Here is an 18,098-nt window from a genome sequence, read left to right on the forward strand (position 1 = left end):
TGGCTACTGGCAAATCAGACTAGCTGAGGAGTCAAAAGCCAAAACAGCATTCTCTACCCCTAGTGGACATTATCAGTTTGTGGTAATGCCCTTTGGTTTGAAGAATGCACCTGCCACTTTCCAAAGGTTGGTGAACCAAGTCCTTACTGGGTTGGATGACTTTTGTGCAGCTTATCTAGATGATATTGCTGTCTTTAGCTCCACCTGGGAGGATCACCTGATCCACCTGAAGAAAGTTTTGGAGGCCCTGCAAAAGGCAGGCCTAACTATCAAGGCCACAAAATGCCAGATAGGGCAGAGTAAGGTTGTATACCTGGGCCACCTAGTAGGTGGAGGCCAGGTTCAGCCACTGGAAAGCAAAATCCAGGCCATACAGGACTGGGCTCCTCCAGTTACCCAGACACAAGTCAGAGCCTTCTTGGGCCTGACTGGGTATTACAGAAAGTTTGTGAAAAACTATGGGTCTATAGTGACACCATTAAATGACTTGACATCCAAGAAGATGCCAAAAAAGGTTCAGTGGACAGTTAGCTGTCAGAAGGCATTTGAAGACCTGAAGAAGGCCATGTGCTCTGCACCTATCCTAAAGAGTCCTGACTACTCCAAACAGTTCATTGTTCAGACAGATGCTTCTGAGTTGGGGGTGGGAGCTGTGCTCTCACAACTTAATCAAGATGGTCAAGACCAGCCTATTGCTTTCATTAGCAGGAGGCTGACTCCCAGAGAGAAACGTTGGTCAGCCATTGAGAGGGAGGCCTTTGCTGTGGTTTGGGCATTAAAGAAGTTGAGGTCCTACTTGTTTGGAACTCACTTCCTGGTGCAGACAGACCATAAGCCCCTCTTATGGCTTAATCAGATGAAGGGTGAAAATCCCAAACTGCTCAGGTGGTCCATTTCCCTACAGGGGATGGACTTTACAGTGGAGCACCGCCCAGGGACTGACCATGGTAATGCAGATGGTCTCTCCAGGTACTTCCACTTAGAACATGAAGACTTATCTGGTCAAGGTTAGTTTAATGTCCCTGCGTTTGGGGGGGGGTTGTGTAGGAGAGTAGGGTCTGCTATCCTATGGTCACCCCAAATTTTTGCTTTTTGCTTCACTGGTTTTCGACTACTGAGGCTGTGGGCCTGCTGATCAGACCCCCAGCCTGCTGTTCTCTCACTAAATTAATGACACATGTGCTATAGGCACATACCAATTGGAAATGGACTCCTTGTCAGCCCCTGTAGAATGCACTATAGGTGCACAGGGCACAGGAGCCACTAAGGCCTACCAGGGGCTGCAGCATATCTTTTGCCACCCCTGGCTGGTTCTTAAATTGACACAACTGGCTGATCACTCAGCTGGGGTAAGGTGGTGTACACACCCCTTGCTTAGATATAGTATACCTATGTCTAAACCTATATCTGGACACATGTAAACCTGTGAGCCACTCCTATAGACAGGCCTCACCAATCCTGGAGGCTGGGTGCATGGTTTTTATGTGAGATGGAGCTCTAGCATGAGCTGAGCCTGTCTGCAGCCGTCGGGAACAAATCCCTAAGCTGTTTCAGGATAATGCCATACCATATACTATTAAGTGCCTTATAATCCTCGCGGTTATTTAGCAACTCTGGTTTGGCTTTATCAAAACATGTCGTGTAAGGTGTCATACGCTTTGGAATACCATCCCCTCGCCAGTTCTGGCGACGGGGATGGCATTCCACCCCTCTAGAGGGGTAAGACATGTTACTTCACTTTAATGCGGTTGATTTCTCCAAAGGCCTTAAGATCCACAAAATGGATGCCTCTGCCACAGACAAATGTCTGGACCCCTGGAGCTGACCGAAACCCAGTCAAGGGGGTCCTGGACAAAGGGTTTCCTGTCACAGGAGGGTGTCACCGCCCTCCAGACAGGAGATAGTGTATTGTAGCAGGGAGGTTTGAAAGAAACCAGACACTGCCTGGGGCGCACAAGGCTGCCCCTTGCATAATCCGGCCAAACCGGTTCTGGGGCACTCCAGCCCTCGTGCCAGGGCGGCCTGGATCAAAGGAAGGGGGTGTATCCACCCACTTCCTGGGTCCCACCCATAGGAGGGGACCTAGCAGGTAATCACGCCCACCAGATTCGAATAAGAGTGGGAGCAGTGCCAATGCACATCAGATTTCCTGGAAGAAACATTTGAAACGATATTCTGGACCCTTCGCCCTCCATCTCAACGTGGAAGCCCGAAGAATCTCCCTTGTGGTCAAGGAGTGACCACCCTGCAGCAGCAGGCACCATCCAGCCCTCGACGTCTACTTAGTTGCAGTTCCCGCCGGAACTCGAGCGACTGAGATCGACGAGATCAAGCCTGCCCAGCTTCTAACAGCCCGATCCACAGTCCCTGCAAAGCTGAGACCCGTGGAGGCGACCGGAAGCGTGGGGCACGCCATCTTGAAGTGACCACGAGACGCTGACCGTGCAGCCCACGAGTGACCCTCGAAGCTGTACACCGGGGTTTGAGAAGCCCCCACCCTGAGCTACTCCTGAGCCGAAGTTCAGCCCTCCACACTCGACGAGTGCTGCGTGGGGCCCTTTGGCACGATTTGGCTCAACGCGTTGGCCCGGTCACTTGCCAGCTGGCTTGTGGTCCCTGTGCCGATGAACTACCTAAGAAGACTCGTGAATCTGGTTGCTCCAGATCCACACCAGCTCCCCTGAAAAGGAGCCCCGACTCTGACCTTCCTGGTCCGAGTGAGAAGCAATCTTCCGATACCGCGTGGATTGCTCTTGCCAAGGCTTGTTTGCTCCAAACTTGAAGCCGACTGCACCGACGGTGAGAGCCTGCGTGGGACAGATCGTGACCTGCTCCTGGACGTCGCAGATGCCCCAGAGCCCACGTGACAGCGGAGAGAAGCTCCTCAACGACCACCTGATTGCGCCCGACATTGCCTGGTTCCGTCCTGGTTCCACCCTGGTCACTGCTGAGTGACCCAGACTCTATCCCCTCTGCTTTCAGGTACCCTTCGACTTGAGTCCACCCTTGGACTCCACCGGACACTTCATCTTCAACCCGCCTGCAGCCCTTTCAGCTTCAAGCACCAAGAGCCTGCGTGTCAAAACCTGACGCCACTTCGACCCTGTGCACCCACTTCCTGTGGGTGAGGTAACTTTGCTCCGCCGGTGTTCCCACACTGGTGCACATCTCTAGGGTCTGTGTGTTAAGTTTTGTTCCTCTAGGTTCAGCGGAAGTGTCCTTTAACTTTAACTTTACAACTTTTACGCACCATTGGTTAACATTGGTGCATGCGTGCGCTTTCCGCACATCTCCCGAATCCCGAGGGCCATTCCCGACTTCAGCATTGCTTGTCCAGACTGCTCCCAGCGATTCTCTAGGCCCTAGGCCTAACCACTGCTCGAGTGGCATCTCTTATACCACTTGTTTAGTATATGGTTTGAGTGGCCCCCTGCCCTCATCCATAATTGTGCAACTTTGTATGTTTAAACAGTGCTTTTGATTTAACGCTTGTGCCCCTTTATTCATAAAGAATACTGGGGATTGTTTTTAGTAATAAATACATATATTTTTATAATATATACTTGTGTGGTGTCCTTTCATTTGGTACTACAGGATTGTTGTGGTAAAACAGCTCGCTTAACACGACCTCTTAAGTTAAGCCTTTAGGCTGCTTAGTCCATGCTACCCCTAGGATAGCTTGTCTAATAAGGTTGACTTACAACCAGACACCATAAGGGATTGTTTGGTCTGATAATAGGTGGTTCCAGAATTGGAAACATCACCTATCAGGCCAACTTCTCACATTGGTGAGCAGCGGTGCGGATTTGAGCTTGCTGTTGTTTTACCATTGCAATCTTTGTATCAAATTGAAAGATCACATCAAGTACCTTTAGGTACATATAAATCAAAAGCTTAGCATATTAAGTTCTACTGAACTTAGTAGTTGTAGATTAAAGGGATTAGCACACCCTGACTACAACTCACTAGCAAGGTACAGTAGGAAAACACTTAGTGTAGGTAAGTGCACCACTTACACCTCACTAGCAGCCATGTCTGACACAGGAAAAGCCTCAGGGTCTACTCCTGTGACAGTTGACTTTACCCAGGCAACTTTTGGATATGACAAACTAACCCGCAGAGACTTGATTGCCTTGTGCAAAGCAAGAGGGTTAAAAAGGGGCAGAAGCCCCACCTGCCAAATCCTGGTAGAAATCCTAGAGCAGGATGACTTAGAAAGGGCAAAGCAAGCTTCCCTAGAAACAGGAAACGGAGGGAACCCCCCTGTAACTGACCCCCCTCAGGAGGAAGATGAGGAAGAAGAAGAGGAGGAGGAGGACTCAGAAGTTGAGGACTTAGAAGATCAGGATCAGAGGGGTAGCCAGGTTCCAGTTGCCAGGCTTAGCCAGGCCAACTTGGACCTACTGGGGAATGGAGAGGGCCAGCACCTCCCCAGAACCCACCATGGGATTCTCCCAGGCAACAGAAGAGTGAGATCTCCCTCAGGGGACTCTCATATTTCTAGTGCCTCCAGAGAATCAGAGAGAGGCATGACTGCTTCTCAGAAAGCTGAGCATAGGGCTAGAATGAGGGCTGTCAAACTCCAAATAGAGAGAGAGGAGGTAGCCCTGAGTCAAGCTAGACTTACCTTAGCTCAAGCTAAACTTGCCTTGGCAAGAGAGAAAAAATTGTGTGGCTTAGATGCCACTGGTGGCAGCAATATTCCTAAAGAGAAACCCAGGTCCTATGATAGTAGAAACCTGACAAAGATTGTGCCCCCCTACAAGGAAGGGGATGACATCCACAAGTGGATAACTGCTCTTGAGAGAGCCTGCATGGTACAGCAGGTTCCTGAGGAACAGTGGGCAGCAATCTTATGGTACTCCTTTTCAGAGAAAGGGAGAGATAAGCTCCTCACTGTCAGACATGAGGATGCAAACAATTACAAAGTCCTGAAGAGTGTCCTAATAGATGGGGTTGGCTTAACCACTGAACAGTACAGGTTGAAGTTCAGAGACACCCAGAAGACACAGACACACGACTGGACTGATTTTGTAGATTGTGCTACTAAGGCTCTGGAGGGTTGGCTACATGGCAGCAAAGTACATGACTTTACAGGATTGTATAATTTGATTATGAGGGAGCAGATCCTAAGTAATTGTCAGAACCAGCTCTTACACCAGCACCTGGTGGACTCTGATCTGACCTCTCCCCAAGAATTGGGAAAGAAGGCAGACAAGTGGGTCAGAACCAGGATTAGGCCTAAGAATCAGGACAGTAACCAGAAGAAGGAGTCTACCAAGCCTCAAGATAAGGGTGGGGATAAAAATAAAGAAAAGACTTCCCCAGGGCCCCAAAACTCCAAGAATGGGGGTGGGTCCCAAGACACTTCTTCAACAGAGAAAAAGCCCTATTGCCATGTCTGTAAGCAGGTTGGGCATTACAAAACAGACAACTGTTGTCCCAAGAATGGCAATAAAGAGAATATACCTCCAAAGCCAGCTCCAGCACCTCCTGTTACTGTCAGCAGTAATCCCCCAGGAAGTGGGAGCACACCCAGGAATCTGGGTGGGTTTACTTTTGGAGCCCAGGAGGACCCTGGCCTATCCAGGTCCCCATCCCCAAATAATCTTGTTTATGAGACTGGCATGGGGGTTGCCAACTTCTCTGATTGCCCAAATACTTTGAGCAAATATAGACAAGAACCCATCATCAATGGTTTGAGAGTTGAAGCTTTTAGAGACACAGGGGCTAGCATCACCATGGTGGCTGATGGCATAGTCCCCTCTAAGCAACTTTTACCTGGTGCCACATACCAGGTAATAAACATTGATGGCATCCAAACAAATCATCCCATGGCAGTAGTAAGTCTCAGCTGGGGAGGTGTCACTGGCCCAAAGAGAGTGGCAGTGTCATCAAACTTGCCTGTGGACTGTCTACTGGGTAATGATTTAGAAATCTCAGCCTGGGCTGAGGTTGAACAGGAAACCCATTCTAGAATGGTGAATTCCAATGGAAAGGTTAGTGGGGCTGTAATGGCTACAGCCCCAATTCAAGATGTCCTTCCTGAAAAGGTTGGTAGGGCTGAGAAACTCTCTGCCCCATCTTTAGCGAAAGCTCTTCCTGAACAGAATAGCAAAGCTGTTATGATAACAGCAGAAACCCAAACTGAGTCTCCTCCTGAAAAGGTTGGTGGGGCTATGATGTCCACAGCCCAAACTCAAACTGATATGTGTGTTGTGAAGCCTGAGATGATGGATAACTCCACACAAACTGAGAGCACAGAGGAGGACGAGAAATCTCCCCCTCACCAGACTTTAGGAAAGGATCAGCCTCCTCAGGGAACTGATCTTACCCCTGATGAAGGAACTGCCCCAGAGGTGGTTAGGCCTAGCCTGACAGAGCCTCTGATGTCAGTGGACCCTTCTCAGGTGGGACCCAGTCTGGAGCAGGTAACCTGCCCCTCTCTACCTTGCCTTAGCCAGCCCAGGGCTGCAGAGGACAAGAAGGACAGTGAGACCCAGAGGGCCCCCTGTCAAATAAAGCACCCCCATCAACAGATTAGGGGCACCAAAACTAGTGCCCTAGTGAGTCCTGTCCCCAGAAACTCAACCTGGTCAGGTTCAAGCTCCTCAGAGACAGTCTCCTCTTGGACTGCAGAATCAGTTTCCTCTGAAACTTGATCCTCAACCTGGGGCAAGGTGGAAGGCTCAGCCTTTCCTCTCTTGCTCCTTCTCTTGGGTTGTGGCTGGTCTATTGTCTCAAGATCCACCACTGGTTCAGGAAGGCACTTCTTAGCCTGAGCCCTTGTCATGGCAAGGACATGCTCTGAAATCCCTAGCATTTCTGCATGAGTCCTGTACTCCACTTCTGACCATGCTGAGCTTTCAAGGTCATTGCCTAACAGACAGTCTACTGGTAGGTCTGCACTCACCACAACTTTCTTTAGGCCATCAACTCCTCCCCAGGAGAAGTTCACAACTGCCACACTATGGGAAGTAGTGGAGTTGCTTGCATTGGTTACTAGGTAGCTCTCTCCTAGTACAATCTGTCCAGGGTCCACAAAGTCAGGTGTCACCATTGTGACACTGGCACATGTGTCCCTGTAGGCTTGAGCCAGTTTCTCATTAATTAAGGGAGTCTGCCTGTATTTGCCCAGGTTACTGGGGCTCACTGCAGTGGGCAACTCAATGTCCACATCATACAGGAGAACTGCCTGTGTAGGGATTCTGACTAGGCCAGATCCTACTTCAATACCCAGGGTCAACCCAGCTACACCCTTGGACTGTGTTCCACCACTGCTTACTGTACTTGGGGTTGCAGTTGCTTTAGGAGCTGGAGTGGTGGGAACTGGATTTGCCTTGGTGCACTCACTGCCCCAGTGTGAAACTGATTTGCAGGTATTACACCAAGGTGTCTTTGGACCTTTGTTCTTCTTCTTCTTGTTTCCATTCTGGGAACCACCCTTCTTACTATTAGTTTGGGGGCCTGAAGACTTCTGGTCTTTTTCTTTATCTTTCTGATTCTGATTACCACCCTTCTGGTCTGTTTTCTTCTGGTCACCACCTTGGTTCTGGGGTTTCTGCTTAATCCTTGTTCTGACCCATTTGTCCGCCTTCTTTCCCAATTCTTGGGGAGAGGTCAGATCAGAGTCAATAAGGTATTGATGCAACAGCTGGTTTGTGCAGTTATTAAGGATCTGTTCTCTCATCATAAGATTGTACAATCCTGTATAGTCTGAAACTTTACTTCCCTGCAACCAACCCTCCAAAGCCTTAGTGGCACACTCAACAAAATCAGTCCAGTCTTGAGTCTGTGCTTTTTGGGTGTCTCTGAACAACAACCTGTATTGCTCAGTGGTTAGGCCAAACCCATCAATAAGAGCACTCTTCAAAACAGAGTAGTTTTTGGCATCCTCAGGTCTAACTGTGAGGAGCCTGTCCCTCCCTTTCTCAGAAAAGGAGTACCACAAAATTGCAGCCCACTGTTCCTCAGGAACCTGCTGTACCATGCAGGCTCTCTCAAGAGCAGTCATCCATTTGTGGATGTCATCCCCTTCTTTGAAGGGGGCCACAATTTTTGTCAGGTTTCTATTGTCATAGCCCCTGTCTTTTTCTCTTGGAAAATTGCTGCCACCAGTGGCATCTAAGCCACTTAATTTCTGCTCTCTTGCCAAGGCAAGTTTAGCTTGAGCTAAGGTAAGTCTAGCTTGACTCAGGGCTACCTCCTCTCTCTCTATCTGGAGTTTGACAGCCCTCATTCTAGCCCTATGCTCAGCTTTCTGAGAAGCAGTCATGCCTCTCTCTGATTCTCTGGAGGCACTAGAAATATGAGAGTCCCCTGAGGGAGATCTCACTCTTCTGTTGCCTGGGAGAATCCCATGGTGGGTTCTGGGGAGGTGCTGGCCCTCTCCATTCCCCAGTAGGTCCAAGTTGGCCTGGCTAAGCCTGGCAACTGGAACCTGGCTACCCCTCTGATCCTGATCTTCTAAGTCCTTAACTTCTGAGTCCTCCTCCTCCTCATCTTCATCATCATCTTCCTCCTGAGGGGGGTCAGTTACAGGGGGGTTCCCTCCATTTCCTGTTTCTAGGGAAGCTTCCTTCACCCTTTCTAAGTCATCCTGCTCTAGGATTTCTACCAGGATTAGGCAGGTGGGGCTTCTGCCCCTTTTTAACCCTCTTGCTTTGCACAAGGCAATCAAGTCTCTACGGGTTAATTTGTCATATCCAAAAGTTGCCTGGGTAAGGTCAACTGTCACAGGAGTAGACCCTGAGGCTTTTCCTGTGTCAGACATGGCTGCTAGTGAGGTGTAAGTGGTGCACTTACCTACACTAAGTGTTTTCCTACTGTACCTTGCTAGTGAGTTGTAGTCAGGGTGTGCTAATCCCTTTAATCTACAACTACTAAGTTCAGTAGAACTTAATATGCTAATCTTTTGATTTATATGTACCTAGAGGTACTTGATGTGATCTTTCAATTTGATACAAAGATTGCAATGGTAAAACAACAGCAAGCTCAAATCCGCACCGCTGCTCACCAATGTGAGAAGTTGGCCTGATAGGTGATGTTTACAATTCTGGAACCACCTATTATCAGACCAAACAATCCCTTATGGTGTCTGGTTGTAAGTCAACCTTATTAGACAAGCTATCCTAGGGGTAGCATGGACTAAGCAGCCTAAAGGCTTAACTTAAGAGGTCGTGTTAAGCGAGCTGTTTTACCACATACAATCCTGTAATACCAAATGAAAGGACACCACACAAGTATATATTATAAAAATATATGTGTTTATTACTAAAAACAATCCCCAGTATTCTTTATGAATAAAGGGGCACAAGCGTTAAATCAAAAGCACTGTTTAAACATACAAAGTTGCACAATTATGGATGAGGGCAGGGGGCCACTCAAACCATATACTAAACAAGTGGTATAAGAGATGCCACTCGAGCAGTGGTTAGGCCTAGGGCCTAGGGAATCGCTGGGAGCAGTCAGGACAAGCAATGCTGAAGTCGGGAATGGCCCTCGGGATTCGGGAGATGTGCGGAAAGAGCACGCATGCACCAATGTTAACCAATGGTGCGTAAAAGTTGTAAAGTTAAAGTTAAAGGACACTTCCGCTGAACCTAGAGGAACAAAACTTAACACACAGACCCTAGAGGTGTGCACCAGTGTGGGAACACCGGCGGAGCAAAGTTACCTCACCCACAGGAAGTGGGTGCACAGGGTCGAAGTGGCGTCGGGTTCTGACACGCAGGCTCTTGGTGCTTGAAGCTGAAAGGGCTGCAGGCGGGTTAAAGATGAAGTGTCCGGTGGAGTCCAAGAGTGGACTCAAGTCGAAGGGTACCTGAAAGCAGAGGGGACAGAGTCTGGGTCACTCAGCAGTGACCAGGGTGGAACCAGGACAGAACCAGGCAATGTCGGGCGCAATCAGGTGGTCGTCGAGGAGCTTCTCTCCGCTGTCACGTGGGCTCTGGGGCATCTGCGACGTCCAGGAGCAGGTCACAATCTGTCCCACACAGGCTCTCACCGTCGGTGCAGTCCGCTTCAAGTTTGGAGCAAACAAGCCTTGGCAAGAGCAATCCACGCGGGATCGGAAGATTGCTTCTCACTCGGACCAGGAAGGTCAGAGTCGGGGCTCCTTTTCAGGGGAGCTGGTGTGGATCTGGAGCACCCAGATTCACGAGTCTTCTTAGTCGTTTCGTCGGCACTGGGACCACTAGCCAGCTGGCAAGTGACCGGGCCAACGCGTTGAGCCAAATAGAGCAGAAGGGCCCCACGCAGCACTCGTCGAGTGTGGAGGGCTGAACCTCAGCTCAGGAGTAGCTCAGGGTGGGGGCTTCTCAAACCCCGGTGCACAGCTTCGAGGGTCACTCGTGGGCTGCACGGTCAGCGTCTCATGGTCAATTCAAGATGGCGTGCCCCACGCTTCCGGTCGCCTCCACGGGTCTCAGCTTTGCAGGGACTGTGGATCGGGCTGTTGCAAGGCAGGCAGGCTTGATCTCGTCGATCTCAGTCGCTCGAGTTCCGGCGGGAACTGCAACTAAGTAGACGTCGAGGGCTGGATGGTGCCTGCTGCTGCAGGGTGGTCACTCCTTGACCACAAGGGAGATTCTTCGGGCTTCCACGTTGAGATGGAGGGCGAAGGGTCCAGAATTTCGTTTCAAATGTTTCTTCCAGGAAATGTGATGTGCATTGGCACTGCTCCCACTCTTATTCGAATCTGGGGGGCGTGATTACCTGCTAGGTCCCCCCCTATGGGTGGGACCCAGGAAGTGGGTGGATACACCCCCTTCCTTTGATCCAGGCCGCCCTGGCACGAGGGCTGGAGTGCCCCAGAACCGGTTTGGCCGGATTATGCAAGGGGCAGCCTTGTGCGCCCCAGGCAGTGTCTGGTTTCTTTCAAACCTCCCTGCTACAATCCACCATCTCCTGTCTGGAGGGCGGTGACACCCTCCTGTGACAGGAAACCCTTTGTCCAGGACCCATTTGGTCGAGTTTCGGTCAACTGCAGGGGTCCAGACATTTGTCTGTGGCAGAGGCATCCATTTTGTGGATCTTAAGGTCTTTGGAGAAATTAACCGCATTTAGTAAAGGAACATGTCTTACCCCTCTAGAGGGGTGGAATGCCATCCCCGTCGCCAGAACTGGCGAGGGGATGGTATTCCAAAGCGTATGACACCTTACACGACATGTTTTGATAAAGCCAAACCAAAGTTGCTAAATAACCGCGAGGATTATAAGGCACTTAATAGTATATGGTATGGCATTATCCTGAAACAGCTTAGGGATTTGTTCCCGACGGCTGCATACAGGCTCAGCTCATGCTAGAGCTCCATCTCACATAAAACCATGCACCCAGCCTCCAGGATTGGTGAGGCCTGACTATAGGAGTGGCTCACAGGTTTACATGTGTCCAGATATAGGTTTAGACATAGGTATACTATATCTAAGCAAGGGGTGTGTACACCACCTTACCCCAGCTGAGTGATCAGCCAGTTGTGTCAATTTAAGAACCAGCCAGGGGTGGCAAAAGATATGCTGCAGCCCCTGGTAGGCCTTAGTGGCCCTTATGCCCTGTGCACCTATAGTGCATTCTACAGGGGCTGACAAGGAGTCCATTTCCAATTGGTATGTGCCTATAGCACATGTGTCATTAATTTAGTGAGAGAACAGCAGGCTGGGGGTCTGATCAGCAGGCCCACAGCCTCAGTAGTCGAAAACCAGTGAAGCAAAAAGCAAAAATTTGGGGTGACCATAGGATAGCAGACCCTACTCTCCTACACTGAGCTTTCAAGGTCATTGCCTAACAGACAGTCTACTGGTAGGTCTGCACTCACCACAACTTTCTTTAGGCCATCAACCCCTCCCCAGGAGAAGTTCACAACTGCCACACTATGGGAGGTAGTGGAGTTGCTGGCGTTGGTTACTAGGTAGCTCTCTCCTAGTACAATCTGTCCAGGGTCCACAAAGTCAGGTGTCACCATGGTGACACTGGCACATGTGTCCCTGTATGCTTGAGCCAGTTTCTCATTAATTAAGGGAGTCTGCCTGTATTTGCCCAGGTTAGTGGGGCTTACTGCAGTGGGCAACTCAATGTCCACATCATACAGGAGAACTGCCTGTGTAGGGACTCTGACTAGGCCAGATCCTACTTCAATACCCAGGGTCAACCCAGCTACACCCTTGGACTGTGTTCCACCACTGCTTACTGTACTTGGGGTTGCAGTTGCTTTAGGAGCTGTAGTGGTGGGAACTGGATTTGCCTTGGTGCACTCACTGCCCCAGTGTGAAACTGATTTGCAGGTATTACACCAAGGTGTCTTTGGACCTTTGTTCTTCTTCTTCTTGTTACCATTTTGGGAACCACCCTCCTTACTATTAGTTTGGGGGCCTGAAGACTTCTGGTCTTTTTCTTTATCTTTCTGATTCTGGTTACCACCCTTCTGGTCTGTTTTCTTCTGGTCACCACCTTGGTTCTGGGGTTTCTGCTTAATCCTTGTTCTGACCCATGTGTCTGCCTTCTTTCCCAATTCTTGGGGAGAGGTCAGATCAGAGTCAATAAGGTATTGATGCAACAGCTGGTTTGTACAGTTATTAAGGATCTGTTCTCTCATCATAAGATTGTACAATCCTGTATAGTCTGAAACTTTACTTCCCTGCAACCAACCCTCCAAAGCCTTAGTGGCACACTCCACAAAATCAGTCCAGTCTTGAGTCTGTGCTTTTTGGGTGTCTCTGAACAACAACCTGTATTGCTCAGTGGTTAGGCCATACCCTTCAATAAGAGCACTCTTCAAAACAGAGTAGTTTTTGGCATCCTCAGGTCTAACTGTGAGGAGCCTGTCTCTCCCTTTCTCAGAAAAGGAGTACCACAAAATTGCAGCCCACTGATTCTCAGGAACCTGCTGTACCATGCAGGCTCTCTCAAGAGCAGTCATCCATTTGTGGATGTCATCCCCTTCTTTAAAGGGGGGCACAATTTTGGTCAGGTTTCTATTATCATAGGCCCTGTCTTTTTCTCTTGGAAAATTGCTGCCACCAGTGACATCTAAGCCACTTAATTTCTGCTCTCTTGCCAAGGCAAGTTTAGCTTGAGCTAAGGTAAGCTTAGCTTGACTCAGGGCTACCTCCTCTCTCTCTATCTGGAGTCTGACAGCCCTCATTCTAGCCCTATGCTCAGCTTTCTGAGAAGCACTCATGCCTCTCTCTGATTCTCTGGAGGCACTAGAAATATGAGAGTCCCCTGAGGGAGATCTCACTCTTCTGTTGCCTGGGAGAATAACATGTTGGGTTCTGGGGAGGTGCTGGCCCTCTCCATTCCCCAGTAGGTCCAAGTTGGCCTGGCTAAGCCTACCAACTGGAACCTGGCTACCCTGATCCTGAACTTCTAAGTCCTCAACATCTGAGTCCTCATCCAAGTCATCATCATCCTCCTCTTCAGGGGGATCAACTACAGGGGGGTTCTCTCCATTTCCTGTGTCTAGGGAAGCTGCTTTTGCCTTCTCTAAGTCATCCTGTTCTAGGATTTCTACCAGGATTAGGCAGGTAGAAATCACGACATGATTTGATAAAGCCAAACCAAAGTTGCTAAATAACCGCGAGGATTATAAGGCACTTAATAGTATATGGTATGGCATTATCCTGAAACAGCTTAGGGATTTGTTCCCGACGGCTGCAGACAGGCTCAGCTCATGCTAGAGCTCCATCTCACATAAAACCATGCACCCAGCCTCCAGGATTGGTGAGGCCTGACTATAGGAGTGGCTCACAGGTTTACATGTGTCCAGATATAGGTTTAGACATAGGTATACTATATCTAAGCAAGGGGTGTGTACACCACCTTACCCCAGCTGAGTGATCAGCCAGTTGTGTCAATTTAAGAACCAGCCAGGGGTGGCAAAAGATATGCTGCAGCCCCTGGTAGGCCTTAGTGGCCCCTATGCCCTGTGCACCTATAGTGCATTCTACAGGGGCTGACAAGGAGTCCATTTCCAATTGGTATGTGCCTATAGCACATGTGTCATTAATTTAGTGAGAGAACAGCAGGCTGGGGGTCTGATCAGCAGGCCCACAGCCTCAGTAGTCGAAAACCAGTGAAGCAAAAAGCAAAAATTTGGGGTGACCATAGGATAGCAGACCCTACTCTCCTACACAACCCCCCCCCCCAAATGCAGGGACATTAAACTAACCTTGACCAGATAAGTCTTCATGTTCTAAGTGGAAGTACCTGGAGAGACCATCTGCATTACCATGGTCAGTCCCTGGGCGGTGCTCCACTGTAAAGTCCATCCCCTGTAGGGAAATGGACCACCTGAGCAGTTTGGGATTTTCACCCTTCATCTGATTAAGCCATAAGAGGGGCTTATGGTCTGTCTGCACCAGGAAGTGAGTTCCAAACAAGTAGGACCTCAACTTCTTTAATGCCCAAACCACAGCAAAGGCCTCCCTCTCAATGGCTGACCAACGTTTCTCTCTGGGAGTCAGCCTCCTGCTAATGAAAGCAATAGGCTGGTCTTGACCATCTTGATTAAGTTGTGAGAGCACAGCTCCCACCCCCAACTCAGAAGCATCTGTCTGAACAATGAACTGTTTGGAGTAGTCAGGACTCTTTAGGATAGGTGCAGAGCACATGGCCTTCTTCAGGTCTTCAAATGCCTTCTGACAGCTAACTGTCCACTGAACCTTTTTTGGCATCTTCTTGGATGTCAAGTCATTTAATGGTGTCACTATAGACCCATAGTTTTTCACAAACTTTCTGTAATACCCAGTCAGGCCCAAGAAGGCTCTGACTTGTGTCTGGGTAACTGGAGGAGCCCAGTCCTGTATGGCCTGGATTTTGCTTTCCAGTGGCTGAACCTGGCCTCCACCTACTAGGTGGCCCAGGTATACAACCTTACTCTGCCCTATCTGGCACTTTGTGGCCTTGATAGTTAGGCCTGCCTTTTGCAGGGCCTCCAAAACTTTCTTCAGGTGGATCAGGTGATCCTCCCAGGTGGAGCTAAAGACAGCAATATCATCTAGATAAGCTGCACAAAAGTCATCCAACCCAGTAAGGACTTGGTTCACCAACCTTTGGAAAGTGGCAGGTGCATTCTTCAAACCAAAGGGCATTACCACAAACTGATAATGTCCACTAGGGGTAGAGAATGCTGTTTTGGCTTTTGACTCCTCAGCTAGTCTGATTTGCCAGTAGCCAGCTGTCAGATCAAATGTGCTCAGAAACTTGGCAGAAGCCAATCTGTCAATGAGCTCATCTGCTCTTGGAATGGGGTGAGCATCTGTCCTAGTGACAGCATTGAGACCCCTGTAATCCACGCAAAACCTCATTTCTCTCTTACCATCTTGGGTATGAGGTTTTGGCACCAGGACTACTGGGCTGGCCCATGGGCTCTCTGATGGCTCAATCACTCCAAGCTCCAACATCTTTTGCACCTCAGCCTTGATGCAATCCCTGACATGATCAGGTTGCCTGTAGATCTTATTCTTGACAGGCAGACTGTCACCAGTGTCCACAACATGGGTACACCAGTCAGTCTGGCTGGGTGTGAGTGAAAACATTTGTCTGTGAGCCTGCAAAACTTGTCTGCAGTCCCTCTGTTGCTGGTCAGTGAGGCTGCCTGCCAAGGCTACTCCATCAACTGAACCATCATCAGGGTTCTGAGAAAGCAGGTCTGGGAGAGGGTCACTCTCTTCCTCCTGTTCCCCATCTGTGGCCATGAGCAAGCTCATGTCCTCCCTGTCCACAAATGCTTTCAAGCGATTCACATGGATTACCCTGTGAGGGCTCCTGGGTGTTCCAAAGTCTACCAAGTAGGTGACTTCCCCCTTCTTCTCAATAATAGGATAGGGTCCACTCCATTTGTCTTGGAGTGCTGCTGGAGCCACTGGCTCCAGTACCCATACCTTCTGTCCTGGTTGGAACTCTACCAGCACAGCCTTTTGGTCATGCCAAGCTTTCTGTAATTCTTGGCTGGCCTCCAGGTTTTTGGATGCTCTTTCCATGTACTCAGCCATCCTGGAGTGGAGACCAAGTACATAGTCCACTATGTCTAGTTTGGGCTTTTTGAGAGGTAACTCCCATCCTTCCTTCACCAAACACAATGGACCTCTCACAGGGTGGCCAAACAAAAGTTCAAAAGGGCTGTAGCCAACCCCCTTCTGTGGGACCTCTCTGTAAGCAAAGAGCAGGCAGGGTAAAAGAATGTCCCATTTCCGCCTGAGCTTCTCTGGTAATCCTTTTATCATGCCTTTAAGGGTCTTGTTAAATCTCTCCACAAGCCCATTGCATTGTGGATGATATGGGGTGGTAAACTTATAGTTTACTCCACATTCCTTCCACATTGCTTTCAGATAGCTGGACATAAAATCCTTCACTCTATCTGATAGTACCTCCTTAGGAAAGCCCACTCTTGAGAAAACTGCAATGAGGGCCTTTGCCACCACAGGTGCTGTGGTGGTCCTTAGGGGAATAGCCTCTGGATACCTGGTGGCATGATCCACTACCACCAGTATGAATCTGTTCCCAGATGCTGTTTGGGGGTCCATTGGACCCACAATATCAATTCCAACTCTCTCAAAGGGGACCCCCACCACAGGTAGTGGTATTAGGGGGGCCTTTGTTGTGCCACCTGACTTACCACTGGCTTGGCAAGTGACACAGGAGCGACAAAACTCCTTGACATTCTCTGACATGTGAGGCCAGTGAAAGTGTGAGACAAGCCTGTCCCACGTCTTGTTCTGGCCTAAGTGTCCTGCAAGGGGAATATCATAGGCCAAGGTAAGAAGGAACCCCCTAAACTGCAGAGGTATGACCAACCTCCTGGTCATGCCAGGCTTGGGGTCTCTAGCCTCTGAGTAAAGGAGTCCCTCATCCCAATACACAGTATGGGTACCTTTGGCATCCCCAGCAGCCTCAGCAGCAGCCTGCTGTCTGAGGGGTTCAAGGGAAGGGCAATCTAATTGAGCCTGCCTCAGGTCTGCCCTTGAGGGTCCCCCTGTCCCCAGAAACTCAACCTGGTCAGGTTCAAGCTCCTCTGAGACAGTCTCCTCTTGGACTGCAGAATCAGTTTCCTCTGAAACTTGATCCTCAACCTGGGGCAAGGTGGAAGGCTGGGCCTTTCCTCTCTTGCTCCTTCTCTTGGGTTGTGGCTGGTCTATTGTCTCAAGATCCACCACTGGTTCAGGAAGGCACTTCTTAGCCTGAGCCCTTGTCATGGCAAGGACATGCTCTGAAATCCCTAGCATTTCTGCATGAGTCCTGTACTCCACTTCTGACCATGCTGAGCTTTCAAGGTCATTGCCTAACAGACAGTCTACTGGTAGGTCTGCACTCACCACAACTTTCTTTAGGCCATCAACCCCTCCCCAGGAGAAGTTCACAACTGCCACACTATGGGAGGTAGTGGAGTTGCTGGCGTTGGTTACTAGGTAGCTCTCTCCTAGTACAATCTGTCCAGGGTCCACAAAGTCAGGTGTCACCATTGTGACACTGGCACATGTGTCCCTGTAGGCTTGAGCCAGTTTCTCATTAATTAAGGGAGTCTGCCTGTATTTGCCCAGGTTACTGGGGCTCACTGCAGTGGGCAACTCAATGTCCACATCATACAGGAGAACTGCCTGTGTAGGGATTCTGACTAGGCCAGATCCTACTTCAATACCCAGGGTCAACCCAGCTACACCCTTGGACTGTGTTCCACCACTGCTTACTGTACTTGGGGTTGCAGTTGCTTTAGGAGCTGGAGTGGTGGGAACTGGATTTGCCTTGGTGCACTCACTGCCCCAGTGTGAAACTGATTTGCAGGTATTACACCAAGGTGTCTTTGGACCTTTGTTCTTCTTCTTCTTGTTACCATTTTGGGAACCACCCTCCTTACTATTAGTTTGGGGGCCTGAAGACTTCTGGTCTTTTTCTTTATCTTTCTGATTCTGGTTACCACCCTTCTGGTCTGTTTTCTTCTGGTCACCACCTTGGTTCTGGGGTTTCTGCTTAATCCTTGTTCTGACCCATGTGTCTGCCTTCTTTCCCAATTCTTGGGGAGAGGTCAGATCAGAGTCAATAAGGTATTGATGCAACAGCTGGTTTGTACAGTTATTAAGGATCTGTTCTCTCATCATAAGAT

This window comes from Lissotriton helveticus (genome assembly GCF_964261635.1).
Source record: "Lissotriton helveticus chromosome 1_1 unlocalized genomic scaffold, aLisHel1.1 SUPER_1_unloc_32, whole genome shotgun sequence".
In the NCBI taxonomy this organism is placed as follows: domain Eukaryota; kingdom Metazoa; phylum Chordata; class Amphibia; order Caudata; family Salamandridae; genus Lissotriton; species Lissotriton helveticus.